The sequence below is a fragment of the Urocitellus parryii genome, chromosome 4 (assembly GCF_045843805.1).
Source record: "Urocitellus parryii isolate mUroPar1 chromosome 4, mUroPar1.hap1, whole genome shotgun sequence".
Classification (NCBI taxonomy): domain Eukaryota; kingdom Metazoa; phylum Chordata; class Mammalia; order Rodentia; family Sciuridae; genus Urocitellus; species Urocitellus parryii.
The window spans coordinates 105,898,028-105,913,039 of record NC_135534.1 but is presented as its reverse complement, the minus strand read 5'-3'; positions in this window follow the sequence as shown (position 1 = coordinate 105,913,039).

The window sequence follows — 15,012 nt, the reverse complement described above, 5'->3', positions numbered from 1 at the left end:
TGCCTTGGGTCCACCCTTAAGCTCCCATTCCCCATCTGAAATTATGATGAGACAGATTGGGGTAGGGCAGATCTCAGACCAGGTTTTAAAGGGATATGAGGGCCCTGTGCCTTTAAGCCCTCCCTTCTCCCTCCAACCCCCCCCCCCACCTTCCCCACCCCAACCCTCCCCAGGTTTCTGGAGGAGCAGAGAGTTGCGTCTTCTCCCTGCCCTGCCGAGCTGCTCACTGGCTGCTCTGGAGGCTGTGCTTTGCGGTCTCCATGGAAACCATTAGTTGCTAAGCAACTGGAGCATCATCTGTGCTGAGCTCTCGCATCTAATTATCCCATCACAGCGGCCGAGAAGGGTTTGGGGAGCTGAGAGGAGGGGGAGGCCAAGCGCAGGAGCAAGAGGATAACTCTTTTAGCAGAGCAGATTCATTGACAATGCTGAAGTCATTTAAAGCCACAGCACCCTGTTCCTCTGGAGGATTCCCCAATGGCTTGAAGTAAGGGAATCAGGACCACACGTCTGGAGTCTCTCTCCTGGACCCCGTATTTCTAGGTGTCTCCCTTGTTTCTTGATTCTGAACTCTCTCAAGTTCCCTCCTTTGCCTTCTTCTTCCAAATTTCCAGTTCAAGTCAACAGACATTTATTGAGTACCAAATATGTCACTGGAACTGTACTAGGACCAGAAATATAAAGGTAAGATGAGTTTCTGCCCTCAAAGAACTTAAGGTATTCCTGATTTCTTTGTTTTGGTCAGACTATATTACCTCTTAAAACAGACCTCCTCTTTCTGGACCTTCTGGACTATGGGGATGTGGCTCAGTGGTTAAGCACCCCTGGGTTCAATCCCCAGTACCAAAAAGCAGACAAACATGCACCTAAGGTCTGTCTAACAGGTTCTCTGTCCACAATGCCACTCCTCTGCCTCTTAGAAAAACACATCCATAGGCATACAAGCCTCTGATGGCAACTGTTGTCCTGATGAGGAATAATGCTATATGACTTTTTAGGCAAGTCACTTTGAGCCTCATTCTTTTCATCTCAAAAATGGAAATCCTCTAGCCAGGTGTGGTGGCACACACCCAAAATCCCAGTGGCTAGGGAGGCTGAGACAGGAGGATTGCAAGTTCAAAGCCAGCCTCAGCAATGTAGAGGCACTAAGCAACTCAGGGAGACCCTGTCCCTAAATAAAATATGAAATAGGGCTGGGGAATGTGGCTCAGTGGTCGAGTGCCCCAGAGTTCAATCTCCAGTAGCAAAAAAAAAAAGGGGGGGGGAGACTGATTCCTCCCTTACTCAGGAGATCTAGAGAGATAAAATATGTTTTAAAATAAAGGTGCAGAAGGAGTTCTGGAGATCATTGTCAAGAACTGTAGGAGTACCCAGGGGAGGACTGAGGGCTTGGGCCTGGAGGTCAGATGTCATACTCACCACATGTTGCTCAGTTGGGAAGTGGTAGGTCCTCTCTTCTTGACATCCAAGGTTAGAAAAGGCTGTGACAATAAGAAATCCTCCTCTTCAGGGATGGATGTGATGGTACATGTCTGCAATTCCAGCAGCTTGGTAGGTTGAGGCAGGAAGATTGAAAGTTCAAGCTCAAGATGGACAACTTAGTGAGATCCTGCCTCAAAATAAAGATAAAAAGACTGGGGCTGGGGCTGTGGTTCAGTGGTAGAGCACTTGCCTTGCATGTGTGAGGCACTGGGTTCGATTCTCAGCACCACATATAAATTAAAAAATAAAAGTTCATTGACAACTAAAGAAAAAAATTAAAAATAAAAGGACTGGGGATGTAACTTAGTGCCCTAACATAGGCTTCATATCCTATGCCACAAAAACAAACAAAAACCAAACACACAAAAACAAACTCCTCATCATTCAGGGTTGGAAGGACCTGGATGCTCCGTTGTTTTTTTTTTTTTTTTTTCCTAATGTAGCCTGTGATTTAGTCATGTACCCCAAACCTTCCAGCTTTGTGATTTGGGCCAAGTTATCCACCTTAATGCTCTGATCTGTAGTTTCCTCTTCTGTATAAAGGGTATAAAATCTGTCTCATGGGAATATTGTGACTATCACTCAAACTAATTTATTTAAAAGTGTTTAGCACAGTCTCTGGTTCAATAAATACTAATTTAAGTAATTCATCTTATCCTCTCCTTTTTATTAACCCTTATTGCAGATAAAGACTAGAGGCACAGAGGCAATAAATGACTTTCCCAAGGTCACAGAGCAAATAGGAATGAGGTGGGATAAAACTCAGAATTCACTTTTCCAGCCTTGTCATTGATGCAAAAAGAAATGTTTGGGGTGGGGAAACTAGTTTGAGGGGAAAATGGCTGAGATATGGGCATTATACAGCAAGGTGTTAGCTTTTCATGGTATAGCCAAAACACCTGAGGGGAAAAACAAGAGGAAAGATTTATTTTGGCTCATAGTTTCAAGAGGCACCATGAACCATGGTGAACCTCTGTTCACCTATGGCATCTGGGGAGCAGAGAGAGAGAGAGCAGCAAGAGAGGAAGCGGCTGGGGACAAAATAAACCTTTCCAGGGAACACCCCCAGCGTCCTGTCATCTCAGTGATCTCAGCACCTAGCAAGGTACCATAAAGGAACTGTTCAATGAGTAGACAAGTGGTTCCTATGTGCCTGGTACCCTGTGGGATACTTGGTGTTATGGTTTGCATCTGCAATGTCCCCCAAAGGCCACGTATTGAAGGCTCAGTCCCTGAGGCAGCTATGTTCAGAGGTAGAACTTTGGGGAATCAGCTGGATCATGTGGGCTCTGACCATCTGTGGATTAATCATCCTGACTGAATAGACTATGGGGAGGTGGTAGAACCTGTAGGAGATGGTGCCTACTGGAGAAAGGGGGTCGCTGGGACTGAGCCTTCAATACATGGCCTTTGGGGGACATTGCAGATGCAAACCATAACACCAAGTATCCCACAGGGTACCAGGCACATAGGAACCACTTGTATACTTGTTGAACAGTTCCTTTATGGTAGGTACCTTGCTAGGTGCTGAGATCACTGAGATGACAGGACGCAATTTCTGCTCCAAATTTTCTGAGTTTTGAAGAGTGAATCAGAGTCAGTGGTACTCAAGTAAGTGGAAGAAGGTAAACTAAAGAGAGGGAGCAGCATATGAAAAGGCTCAGAGATATATGTTATCCTCACACCTTCTGGGAACTGTAAATCAAGTATCTTAGCAAGGAAGAAATATCCAAAGATGGGTCTGGTGAGAGCTAGAGCCATTCACTGGGCCATCAGGGGCTTCATATCCTTTGCCAAGGAGCTTGGTTTTGACCCTCAAGAAAAAATGAAAGCCTTTGAGTGGTGTGAGTTGTGTAAAGATCATTCTGGCAACAGTGTGGAGGATGGGTTGGCAGCAGGTTAGACAGGAGGCAAGAAGACGGGGTGAGAAGCAAAATGATCCAAGTGAAAAAAGAATAAAAAAATGTGGCCAGGCAATAAGCATGGAAATAGAGAGAAGCAGACAGATTGCAGTGGTATTAAGGAGAGATGGACTGGAATCAGTGACTGAAGAGTATGTTTAAGGAAGGAAGAATCAAGAATGATTTCCAGCCGTATGGCCGAGAACAGATTTGAAAGGAGGACGGGGAGAAGAAAGTTCACTGTGGATCTGCTAACTCTGAGGTGTTGTGATTGCCAGGCTCCATGATAGCCCCTAATAATCCTGCGTGCGTGCGTGCGTCTGCTCTCTCCTCTCTCTCTCTCTCTCTCTCTCTCTCTCTCTCTCTCTCTCTCTCTCTCTCTCTGGTATTGGGGATTGAATTTGAGGTGTCTACCACTGAGCTACATCCCCGAACCTTTTTATTTCTTATTTCAATATAGGGTCTCACTAAGTTGCTGAGGCTGGCCTCGAATTTGGGAGTCTCCTGCCTCAGCCTCCCAAGTCACTGGGATTATAGGTGTGTGCCACCATACCTGGTGTTATGGTTTGGATGTGAGGTGTCTCTCGAAAGCTCACATGTGAGGCAATGTAAATGGTTTAAGAGGGGAAATAATTGGGTTGTGAGAGCCTTAACACAGTCAATGAATTTCAGTGGTATTAGGATTGGATTAATTGGTGATAATTGAAGGCATGTAGGGTGTGGCTGGAGGAGGTGGTCATTGGGCGTGATTTAGGGGTATATATTTTGTATTTGGCAATTGGAGATATCACTCTCTGCTTGCTGATTATCATGTGGGCTCCTTCCCTCTGTCACACTCTTCCACCATGATGTTCTGCCTCACCTTGAGCCCTGAGGAATGGAGTCTGCTGTCTTTGGACCAAGACCTCTGAAACCATGAGCCCCCAAATAAACTTTTCCTCCTCTACAATTGTCCTGGTTGGGTCTTTTAGTCACAGCAGCGAAAAAACTGACTAAAACACCTGTTTTTATCCTGCTTTCCCATACTTGTGCTCTGTGTGTAGCCACCTCCTACACTGTTGGCCTGTGTGGCCAGGAGAATACAGCAGAAGTAGCTGAGCACAGTGGCACATGCTTGTATTCCTAGAACTTGGGAGGCTGAGGCAGGAAGAGCTCTTGGGCCCAGGAGTTTGAGGTCAGCTTGGACAACAAGGTGAAACCCCGTCTCAGGAAAAAAAAAAAAAAAAAAAAAAACACAAATAAAACAAAACAACAAATACAGCAGAAGAGATTAGACCTCACTTCTGAGGCTGGCCATAAGAGGCAGCTCACCTTTCCCTTGCTCACTTGGGAGGACCTGCATGAAGTAATGTCCCTGTGGCAAGAGGCGGAGGCCCCAAGCAATACCAGGGGAATGAGGTCCTCCATTCGGCTGCAGTGAAATCTTAAATGACTGCACCTAGGCCCACACCATCACTGCAGATTTTCAAGACAGTCAGCCAGAACCACCCAGCTGTCTTTCCCAGATTCTTTTCCCTGAATAAATGTTTGTATTGATAAGTTACTAAGTTTGGGGGTAATTGGGTAGGCAGTAATAGATAACTAATACCAACGCCTTGGGAAATGTCCAGTAGGGCATGTTCATCATTGAGCATCTGAGTCTGGAACACAGAGAACTAGGGGATACCTAGGGAGGGAAGTGGGATGGTTAAAATCATCACTGAGGAGGAATATTCCTTGAAGAATAGGAGAGGGAAGGAGAAGGCAGCCATGGACAAGCTTCTGGGGGAGAAGGTAAAGAAGCTGGGCGCGAAGAAAAGAAAAAGGTAAAGGACAGACAGAGGAAGAGAAGCTGATGAAGGAAGAATGAAAATTAGGAAAACCAGGGATTGGGTGGAGAGTTTTAAAAAGGAGGTATTGCTGGGCATGGTGGTGCCCTCTGGGGTGGTGCCCGTCTGTAATCCTAGCCCTTGGGAGGCTGACACAGGATGATTGCAAGTTCAAGGCCAGTCTCAACAGTTCAGCAAGACCCTGTCTCAAAACAAAATGTAAATAAAGGGCCAGGGATGTGGCTCAGTAGTAGAGCAATTACCTAGCATGTTGGAGGCCCTGGGTTCAACCTCTAGCACTGCCAGAAAAAAAAAAAAAAAGAGGTGTCAAGATGAAAAGATCAGGATATGGAAGGTAAGCAGTGAAAACATGTCCACAGGGGCCTGGCATCTTGGAGCTCTGCATATCTGTACATCCTTGGAGACAGCAGTTTTCTGCAGGTGAGGAAGGTAGAAACCAGAATTTCAGATCCTGAAGGGGACAGGGAGATAGGATCTAGGGTTAGAACAGTGCAGACAGCTCTTGGAAGAAGCTGGCTAGGAAAGGAAGGAGACAGCCAACTGGAGGGACTTTGGGGTACAGGAAAGCCTTATCTGTTTTGTTTTGAAGTTAAAAACAGTTGAAAAATAAGTGGGTAATATTGATGGAGAACCTTCTGGAAGAGGAAGAAAATGGGATTCTGATCAGGAGAGTGGAGGCATTAGCCTTGGCCACAGGAGTGACATTCCCCATGGAAAGAAGAATAGGGACAATAATGCCCCCCAAATGCTATACTTTGGGGGGAGTTGAGTAGGGAAGGGGAGGTATAAGTTAAGGGACCTCTCTCCTGAAGGCCTGTAGTTTTTGAGAAGAAACTCACTCACTACAGAGAAGAATTTGGGGGCAAAGAGGTATAAGAGTTTGAAATAGCTGTTTTGGGGGTCAGAGGTTCCAAAGGCCCTTGGTGGGGATGATCCAGCTGAGTTTGAGGCCAACTGGTCTTTAGTGGCACCAACTATATTAGTCAGGGTTCTCCAGAGAAATTGAATTCTTACTATGTGTATGGATAGAAAGAGAGAAGTATTTTAAGAAATTGACTCACATGATTGTGAGCCTTGGCAAGTCCAAAATCTGATGGTAGGGGGCAGTTTAGCAGACTGGAGACTCAAAAAGAGCTTCAGTTCAGGTCCAAAGTCAGTCTTCTGGTAGAATTCCTTCTTTCTTGGGAGATATCAGTCTTTGTTCTATTAGGGCCTGTTTGGACAAGGCCCACCTAGGTTACCAAGGGTAATCTGCTTTACTCAAAGTCTATCTATTGAAATATTAATCTCATCCAAAAGACACCATCACAGAAACATCCAGAATGATATTTGACTCAATCCAAACTCAGAACACCATGGGCCAGCTAGATGGAAAATTAACCATCATGTAAACCTTGACAATTTTTTGTTTTCAAATTACTTAAGTCAAACTCAGAAGGTCAGGGGTTGAATGTTTTATCTCATAAGCAGAAGCTAGAGCAGAAAAACAAAAAATAAATATTGGGGTGGATCTCCTAAAAATCAAAGGGAGAGCAAAGGAAAAAGGACCAAGGGATAAGAGGGAAGGAGGAAGGGGGGAAGTAATGAGGAGTGATACTGGACAAATTATATTGTTATATTGTGTGCATGCACAAATATGTAACAACAGTTCTCATCATTATGTACAACTATAATGCACCAATAAAAAATGAGGGGAAAAAAGTAGTGGCACCCTGTCTTCGCATCGTGGACTACTTCAGTAGGAATCTGTTATATTCTGTAGATTTGCTCCCAGATTTTATATGCATACACACACACACACACACACACACACACACACACACATATATATATGTGCGTGTGTGTGTGTGTGTGTGTGTGTGTTGTTGATGGATCTTTATTTTTTATTTATTTATATGTGGTGCTGAGAATCAGACCCAGTGCCTCACACATGGTAGGCAAGTGCTGTATCACTGAGCCACAACCCGAGACCTCAGAATATATTTTTAAGTGCATGAAAAAAATAGGTTTAGAAAGGAAATCAATTATTTCAAATACATTTACAAAAGTTTTAAAAATTTGTTAAGTATGATATATGTATTTCTTTATAGTGTATTTAAATGTATAATTGATACCTAAAACAACCATAAATTTGAAGTAGTGTTGAAAGTAAAAAAAAATATTAGCTATAGAGAACAATGGATATTATTTGAAAATAAACTTTTTAAAAAAACATTTATTTTTTAGAAGTAGTTGGACATAATACCTTTATTTTATTTATTTATTTTTATGTGGTGCTGAGGATCAAACCCAGGGCCTCGAACATGCTAAGTGAGCACTCTACCGCTGAACCACAATCCCAGCCCCTGAAAATAAACTTTAAAAATAAACTAGATTTCTTGCTAGGCACAGTGGCACACACCTGTAATCCCAGCAGTTTGGGAAGCTGAAGCAGGAGGATCGTGAGTTCAAAGCCAGCCTCAGCAACTGAATAAGGCCCTAAACAACTCAGTGAGACCCTGTCTCTAAATAAAATATTAAAAAGGGGGAAATGGGCTGTGGATGTGGCTCAGTGGTTAAGCGCCTTTGGGTTCAATCCACCATAGCAAAAAAAAAAAAAAAAAAAAAAAAAAAGAGAGAGAGAAAAGAAAAAAGAGAGATGTCTCTTGGTGATCAAGCCATAAAATTTATAATGAAGTATGTTTTTCTACATGTCAAAAAAGTTAAGCAAGCTAATCACTCATTTCTGTTTATACTTCTCATGTTATATAATCTGAAATGCTTGCATCTATTGCAATAAAGATTTAAATGAAAAAAATTAACCATCACATCAACCTTGACATTTTGGGAGTTTTTCAAATTACTTAACAGCTTGAGTGAAGGAATGATAATACTGTCAGGTTGTATTGACTTCGGGTTGGGATTTTCAAAGCAAAGAAAGTGTGGGTACTGGTGAGAGTGATGAGACGGAGAATAAGATCGGGCTAGTGATGCACAGGAGTGCAGAGGCAAGGGGAGGAGCACGGAGCCAGGAGAGTGGGCTGGCGCTGAACACAGATGGTGACCAACTAGTGATCGCTGAGGAGAGAAAGCCCAGGTCCTCACTGCAGTTGGGTGGGTCAAAATACTGTGAAGCCAGGGGCTGGGGATGTGGCTCAAGCGGTAGCGCGCTTGCTTGGCATGTGTGCCGCCGGGGTTTGATCCTCAGCACCACATACCAACAAAGATGTTGTGTCCACCGAGAAGGGGCCATTCCTGGCTCTTGAAAAATTGTGTTGCTGTAAGGGGCAACTAAATTGTTTCCTAGTTGGCCTCATTGTTTCAAGAAGTTCCAGAAATCTAGATTTTTAGGTAAAAATGTCCTTATTTTCACAACTTTAACACATTATTAAAATGTACTTTCACTAAATATATATACTTTAAAGCCTTCAGGGACCCCAGGCTGTGCCATCTGGGACAGGGTGTTGGAAGGGGAGAAGAATTTTTGCCAAGTGAGCAAGAAGGAAGGTGTCTTAGTCCATTTTGTGTTGCTAAAACAAAATACCTGAGGCTTGGTGAGTTACATATTTAAAAAAATATATATCTGGCTCTCAGTATTGGAAGCAGGCAAATTCAAGATCATGGCAACAGCATCTATTTAGCTTCTGTGAGGGTCACATTCTCATGGAATAGAAGTGGAAGAGGAAACAACCATGTGCAGAAGAAGTCAAGCACATGAGGTGGTATTGTTTATAAAGAGCAATCAGCTCCTGAGAGAAGCAGTTCATTCCCATGATACCTAACCCACCCCCAGGAGACAGGAATTAATCCCTTCCTAGAGTGCTACTCCCATGACTTCACCAACCTCCTAATAGACCCCACCACTTCTCAATCCCACTACGCTGGGGACCAAGCTTCCAGCACAAGAACCTTGGGGTACAAACAATATCTAAACCATACAAGGACATCTGGAGCCGAGGGGATAGTGGCTGGAGGTTTCTAGCAAAGTGTTCATTGTAGCCAGAGAACAGAGCTCTGCTAAGAAAGGATTGCACAAGAACGGGGTAGGGTGGAGAAGTGAGGATCGATTGCTCTGGAAAGGCCTGACCTACATGTTTTCTGCAGACATGAGGGGTCTCTGACAGGATTTAAGCAGGGAAGTGACATACGTTTAATTATTGAAAGATTACCCTGAGACTAGGTGGAGGCTTGATTTGGGGTAACTGAGCCTAAAGAAGAGCTCATGCACACAGGAATAAAGACTGGGCTGGGATGTAGAGCACTCGCTTGCCCAGCATGCACAAGGTCCTGGGTTCCATTCCCAGCACTGAGGGGGTGGGGGTGGGGGAAATGGTACAAATTCACATGAATTAATTTAATTAGCAAATGTTTATTAAACGATTGTGTGCTAAGCACTGGACATGCAGAGGTGAGTGAGACTAGCTGTCACTGAAATTAGGGTCTGATGGGAAACAGTGCTGAGGAGACTCCACCCACTACCGCATTGCACCAGGAGTTCAGGAGGAGAATAAGAACAGCTGTTATTTATGAATGCTTCCCATGTGCCCGGCACTGTACTAAATCCTTTACATATACTTTCTTTTCTCCCCCTCCTTCCCTTCTTTCCTCCCCCACCCCCTTTCTTTCTGGTATTGGACTGAGACCAGGGGTGCTCTACTACTGAGCTACATCTCCTGTCCTTTTTACTTTTCATTTTGAGACAAGGTCTTGCTAAATTGCTTAGGGCCTCACTACATTGCCTAGGCTGGTCTCAACTTGTGATCCTCCTGCCTCAGCCTTCTGCATAGCTGGGATTACAGGCGTGCACCATCATGCCTGAATTTACATATATTTTCTTGTTTATTCCTCATAACAACTTCTGAAGGGTAGGAACTGTCATTCTCATTGGATTCATTGATGAAAGCTCAGCACAGAAAAGGTAAGTAAACTTGCCAAAGAGGCTCCTTACCAAAGGGGCAATTGACATGGATGTTGGGTGGGAGTTTTGGAAGGGCTTCCTGGAGGGAGTGGTGAATATGTGGAGACCTTAAAAGTTGAGTAAGAGCAAGGTGCAGGGAGAGGTGGAGAGGGGAGATCTAAAAGAACTAGGGAAGGAGAGGCTTAAAGAATTGCAAAGACTTAAAGTCAGAGATGGACCCGTTGGAGGTTTAGAGTATAATTTGGAGAAGTCACTGGAGAAGTAGCTGAGACTAGATGAAGAGATTTAAAATCCCTTAAGAAAGTGTGTGTGTATTATCTTGTTATTGCTGTTGTCATTTGTGGTACTGGGGCTCCGGTGATGATTAGGTGGGGAGGATATGCCTTGGACAGCTGGGTAGAGGAAAGCACTATCACTAGCTGGGGAAGAGACTGTGGGCAGAGGCTGAGGTGGACATGCTTCTGTGAACTGGCTAGTTGAGGTACCTGACAGACAATGGGTGGAGGTCTGGGGAAGATGGTTGGGTGCACGCTCTGGGGAGCAGGTGTTGACATCTGATGCCTTGGAGAGGAGTGCATGCCCCTGAGAAGGCAAGGTCAAGGACAGCACCAGAGGAACCCCTTCATTTGTGGACAAAGGAAAAAAAGGAGCCTCTAAAGGAGATCCAGAAGCTTCCAGAAAAGAAAAAAGAAAAGAGCCAGGAGGGAATGGTTTCCCAGGTGCCCAAGTGTCGGGGGAACAATTGCAGAAGACAGTAAGGCAACATCAGGACCTCAGGGAATCAAAGAGATTTGAAATGTGCTCCTTGGATCTGGCAAGTAGGAGCCATAGGAGATCCTTTCAAACTGGAGGCGCGTGGATGAGGGACAGGGCTGCACAAGAGGCTTCTGAAGGACTAAATGGCTGTGGGGAGATGGATCTAGGACTCCATGAAAGGCTTCTTAAGCCAGACAGCCTGAGGAGGTCAAGAGAAGGGGAAGGACAGGGGAAGGTCTCCCCCCCACCCCCGCAGTTCCTTAAACCTTTTTGGCTCCTCATGGGCCCCTGTATGGATTGCCTGATGGGCATATGGAGGGAGGGTCAGGGGGCTTCCTGGGAGATGGGTGGAGTGTGGAGAAGGCCGGATAATGCAGCAGAAGTGAGCTGATCCTGGAGCTCCTTCCCAGAAGGGGTATGAGGACAGAGACCTGGGGTCTCCAACCTAGTGGCTAAAGGACCCAAGAGAACTGTGACTTTTTTTTTTTTTTTTTTTTAGTTGTAGATGGACACAATACCTTTATTTGTTTTTATTTATATGCGATGCCGGGAATCAAACCCAGTGCCTCACACACCCTAGGCAAGTGCTCTACCACTGAGCCACAACCCCAGCCCTGAACTGTGACCTTTAACCCCTTTTAGAGTCCAGCATTTCCAACTCTCCAATCCAAACAGGGTCTTCCAGGTTAGAGTGTGACCCAAACCAGTCCCCAGAGTGAACAGGGAGATGTTTCATGAGAGCTACCAGGAAAAAGAGCAAGACATGATGGGTAGGGGCCAGGAGAGCTTTTAAATCTGGCCCCAATTCCTTCTCCTGAGGTGGGTAGGTGGTCTTGTCATGCCTCTCCAGGCCACAGCCCTAAACATGGCCTTCTTCCACCTTCCCAGGCCCTGTTTGATATGCACATCAGATATGGTGCCCTTTGCAAAACTGTTATTTGTTCAGAAGCCCAAGGAGGGGGAGGGAGGGAAGGCGCTGCCTCCTCTTTCCTCCCTCCTCCTCCTGCCACTTCTACTTGCAGGGACCTGCAGGCAAATACCAACCCCAGTCACTCTCACTGGCTAGCTACACAGGGCTGCCACTTCCCCAGCTCCCCACATAGCTGTGTTCAGAGTTTCTCCTCAGCTGCCGGAAACGGCCTGGCCTCTGAGCTTCCCACTACCCACCACAGGGCCTCTCAACCCCAGCCCAGCCTGTTCCCCAAGCCTGGAGCTCAGAGCTCCCCTGTGCCTCCCAGAGTCTGAGCCTGGCTGGCTGTGACATATTTGCCTCATGTCTCCCCACTTCTCTGTATCTCTAAGAATAGAGGCAGACCTTGCATTAATCCATTCTTTGAGCAGCTCCTATGACCTGTAAGGGTGCAGGAAAAACCAGGGAGAGGGGAAGCAGGCTCCTGAGGTAGGCAGTGGGCTAGGAGAGCAAATGTCTCTGGAACAGATGGGCCAGGGCTATACCTCCTGTCGTCTGCTACTTCCAGCTAATGACCTTGATCTCAGTTTCCTGTCTTTAAATGGAGGTGGTGGCAAGGACGAATTAAAGGAGGCAGCAAGTGCCCAGGACAGTTGGGCACATAGTAGGAGCTTAAAACAAATTCCTCTCTCTTGCTCTTTGAGCCTCTGAAGAAGAGGTAGGATCAAATAAACCAGGGCCCTTGGAGAGAAGCCTCCAAGAGGAAGGGCCACCTTGGGGGATAGGGACACAGGTCTATTCTATTTCACTCCAGGGAGAAGGGCTGAGCTGTGCCTGAGCCCTGGGCCCCTCCTGTGCTGCTGCTCTTGTGTTCCTTGCCTGGCTGGGGAGGGGGAGAGACCCTCGGGAAAGGTGTTCCTCACAGGTGGAAGGAAGTTTGGTGGGGAGCCCGATGTGGCAGAGTGCCTCTGGGCCTTCAACACCCGCCCCCCACGGACTCCCCCAACTCATAATCCGATTTATATTCCTATTCCCTCCTCTGGACCTGTCACCATGGCAACAGTTTTCTCAGTTGCACTTCATCAGCTTGTCGGCAAATCTTTTTTTCTGCCCCCTCCTTCAGTCTCTCTTTCTTCTTCGTCTGGGGGTCTGCTTTTCCGTGGACTCAGGGTGCTCACCTGTGTCCTTATCGCTCAGCTTCTCCGATTCTCCTTTGCTCCTTAAGGACACCCTGCATCCTCTGTCCAGACCTCTTTCTGTAGCCTCCCTCCTGTCTCTTCCTTCTCAACTCCACAACTGTAGCAACCAGTGGGGGTTAGACAAGAACCTGTGTCCCTCCTGCTATCAGGGCAGAGAAGGGAGAGCCCTGGAGGGGCAGAGTTAAGTGGGGTGTGGGTCTGTCTGCAGTGATGCAGTTGGTGGGTGGCCTGTTCATCTCTGGCCAGGGGCTGGGAACAGTGGGGAGGGACAGCAGTATTGGGCAGTTTCTTCTTCAGCCCTGTCAGAATCATGATGGCCCTGGGGTGACCTGTGAGGCACTGCCCTTGGTTTGCTTCCCAAATCATTGTCAGAGACCTCAGCCAACGCCTACAATTACCACTGACAAGGGGTGCTTCCTGAAAACCCGACTGTGGCCAACTTCTCTCCCTCCCAAGTTCCAATCAAATCTCTCCACCTCCTCACCAGTCACACCTATTAGAATATCCTACTATCATGTCTAATTCAATAACCCTAAACATGAACTGTCTTCCCCAAACCATCATCCCTCTTTGTACTCCCCTGTCACTACTCAATGTAAAAATCTTGGTGCTTCCTGTTGATATTTCGCTTCATGTCCTGTAACTTTCACAGGAAGCAGCATGGTGTCAGCGTGCCAGGGTATAGGTACCCCTCTCTGTCATTCTCCGTAGTCCAGAGTGTATCAATTCTCCTTGTGAAATGCCATTCATATCTGCCTCTGTTCCTTTGCCATTTCAAGTATATCACCCTACACCAAACACCCAGCAAGCCATCCTAGGCCCTCACTGCTGTCCCTGAGGTGGATGCTTCTCTTTCGCCTACTGTAATCCCTACTCAGAAATCAGCCCTGTCTTAAGCACAGCTTTCTTCTCCTTCTCCTCACCCCTCCTTAGTTTTCTTCTTCCTGTATTGAGCACCTTACCTTGTTCTATGTTCTACGCTCTTCATATGTGGAATCCCGATCTTCATAATACTTTATAAATGAGATATTATCCCATTTTAATGAAGAAGAAATCAGTGCTTGGAGTGATTGATTTCTTCGATGCTCTTCAGTTAGTAAGCCAGAGCCAGAACTCAAATCCAGATTTGTAGAGTTCCCAAGGTAGTGTTTTTTACCCATATTACTCTTCTACTCAAACACTTCTGAGCCTATTTCCTTATTTTTCCATTAAGCTTTCAAGGCTTATCTGATCTGACTCCATCCCATACAAATATGTCTCCTACGTATGTATACATATATCTTGCTTTTCTTCCTTTCTTTCTCTCTTTCTTTCTTCCCCTCCCTCCCTCCCACCCCTTTCTTTCTTTCTTTCTTCAAGCCAGGGCACTCTACCACCTAACTACATTCCCAGCTCTTTTTATTTTTATTTTATTTTGGGACAGGTCTTGCAAAGTTGCCCAGATTGACCTCAAATATGATCCTCCTGCCTCAGTCTCCTGAGTCAATCTTGCTACTTCTCAATGTGACATGAATTGGTATCAATGAAAAACATCTGTGCACTTTAGGGATTGTTTTCATCTCTGTCCTGTTAATTATTTTGATCAACACCTTAAGTGAAGAATCACAATTCACAGATAACAAGCCTGGAAGGATAGTAGACATTGAAAGACAGGATAAAGATCCATAAATTGGCTCCAAGCATAGAATGGTAGGTAAACCAAATAAGATGAAATGTTCAGAAATGCTAGTAAGAGCTGGCACAGTGTTGCAAGCCTGTAATCCCAGTGGCTCGGGAGGTTGAGGCAGGAGGATCACAAGTTCAAAGCCAGTCTTGGCAACTTATCGAGGTGCTAAGCAACTCAGTGAGACCCTGTCTCTAAATAAAATACAAAATAGGGCTGGGGATGTGGTTCAGTGGTTGAGTGCCCTTGAGTTCAATCCCTGGTACCAACAAACAAACAAAACAAAACAAAACAAAAACGTAAGACCTTAGTAGCACATAATGGGCCAGGCATGACCTAGAGGTAGTTTCAGTGAAAAAGAATCAGGGTTTCAGT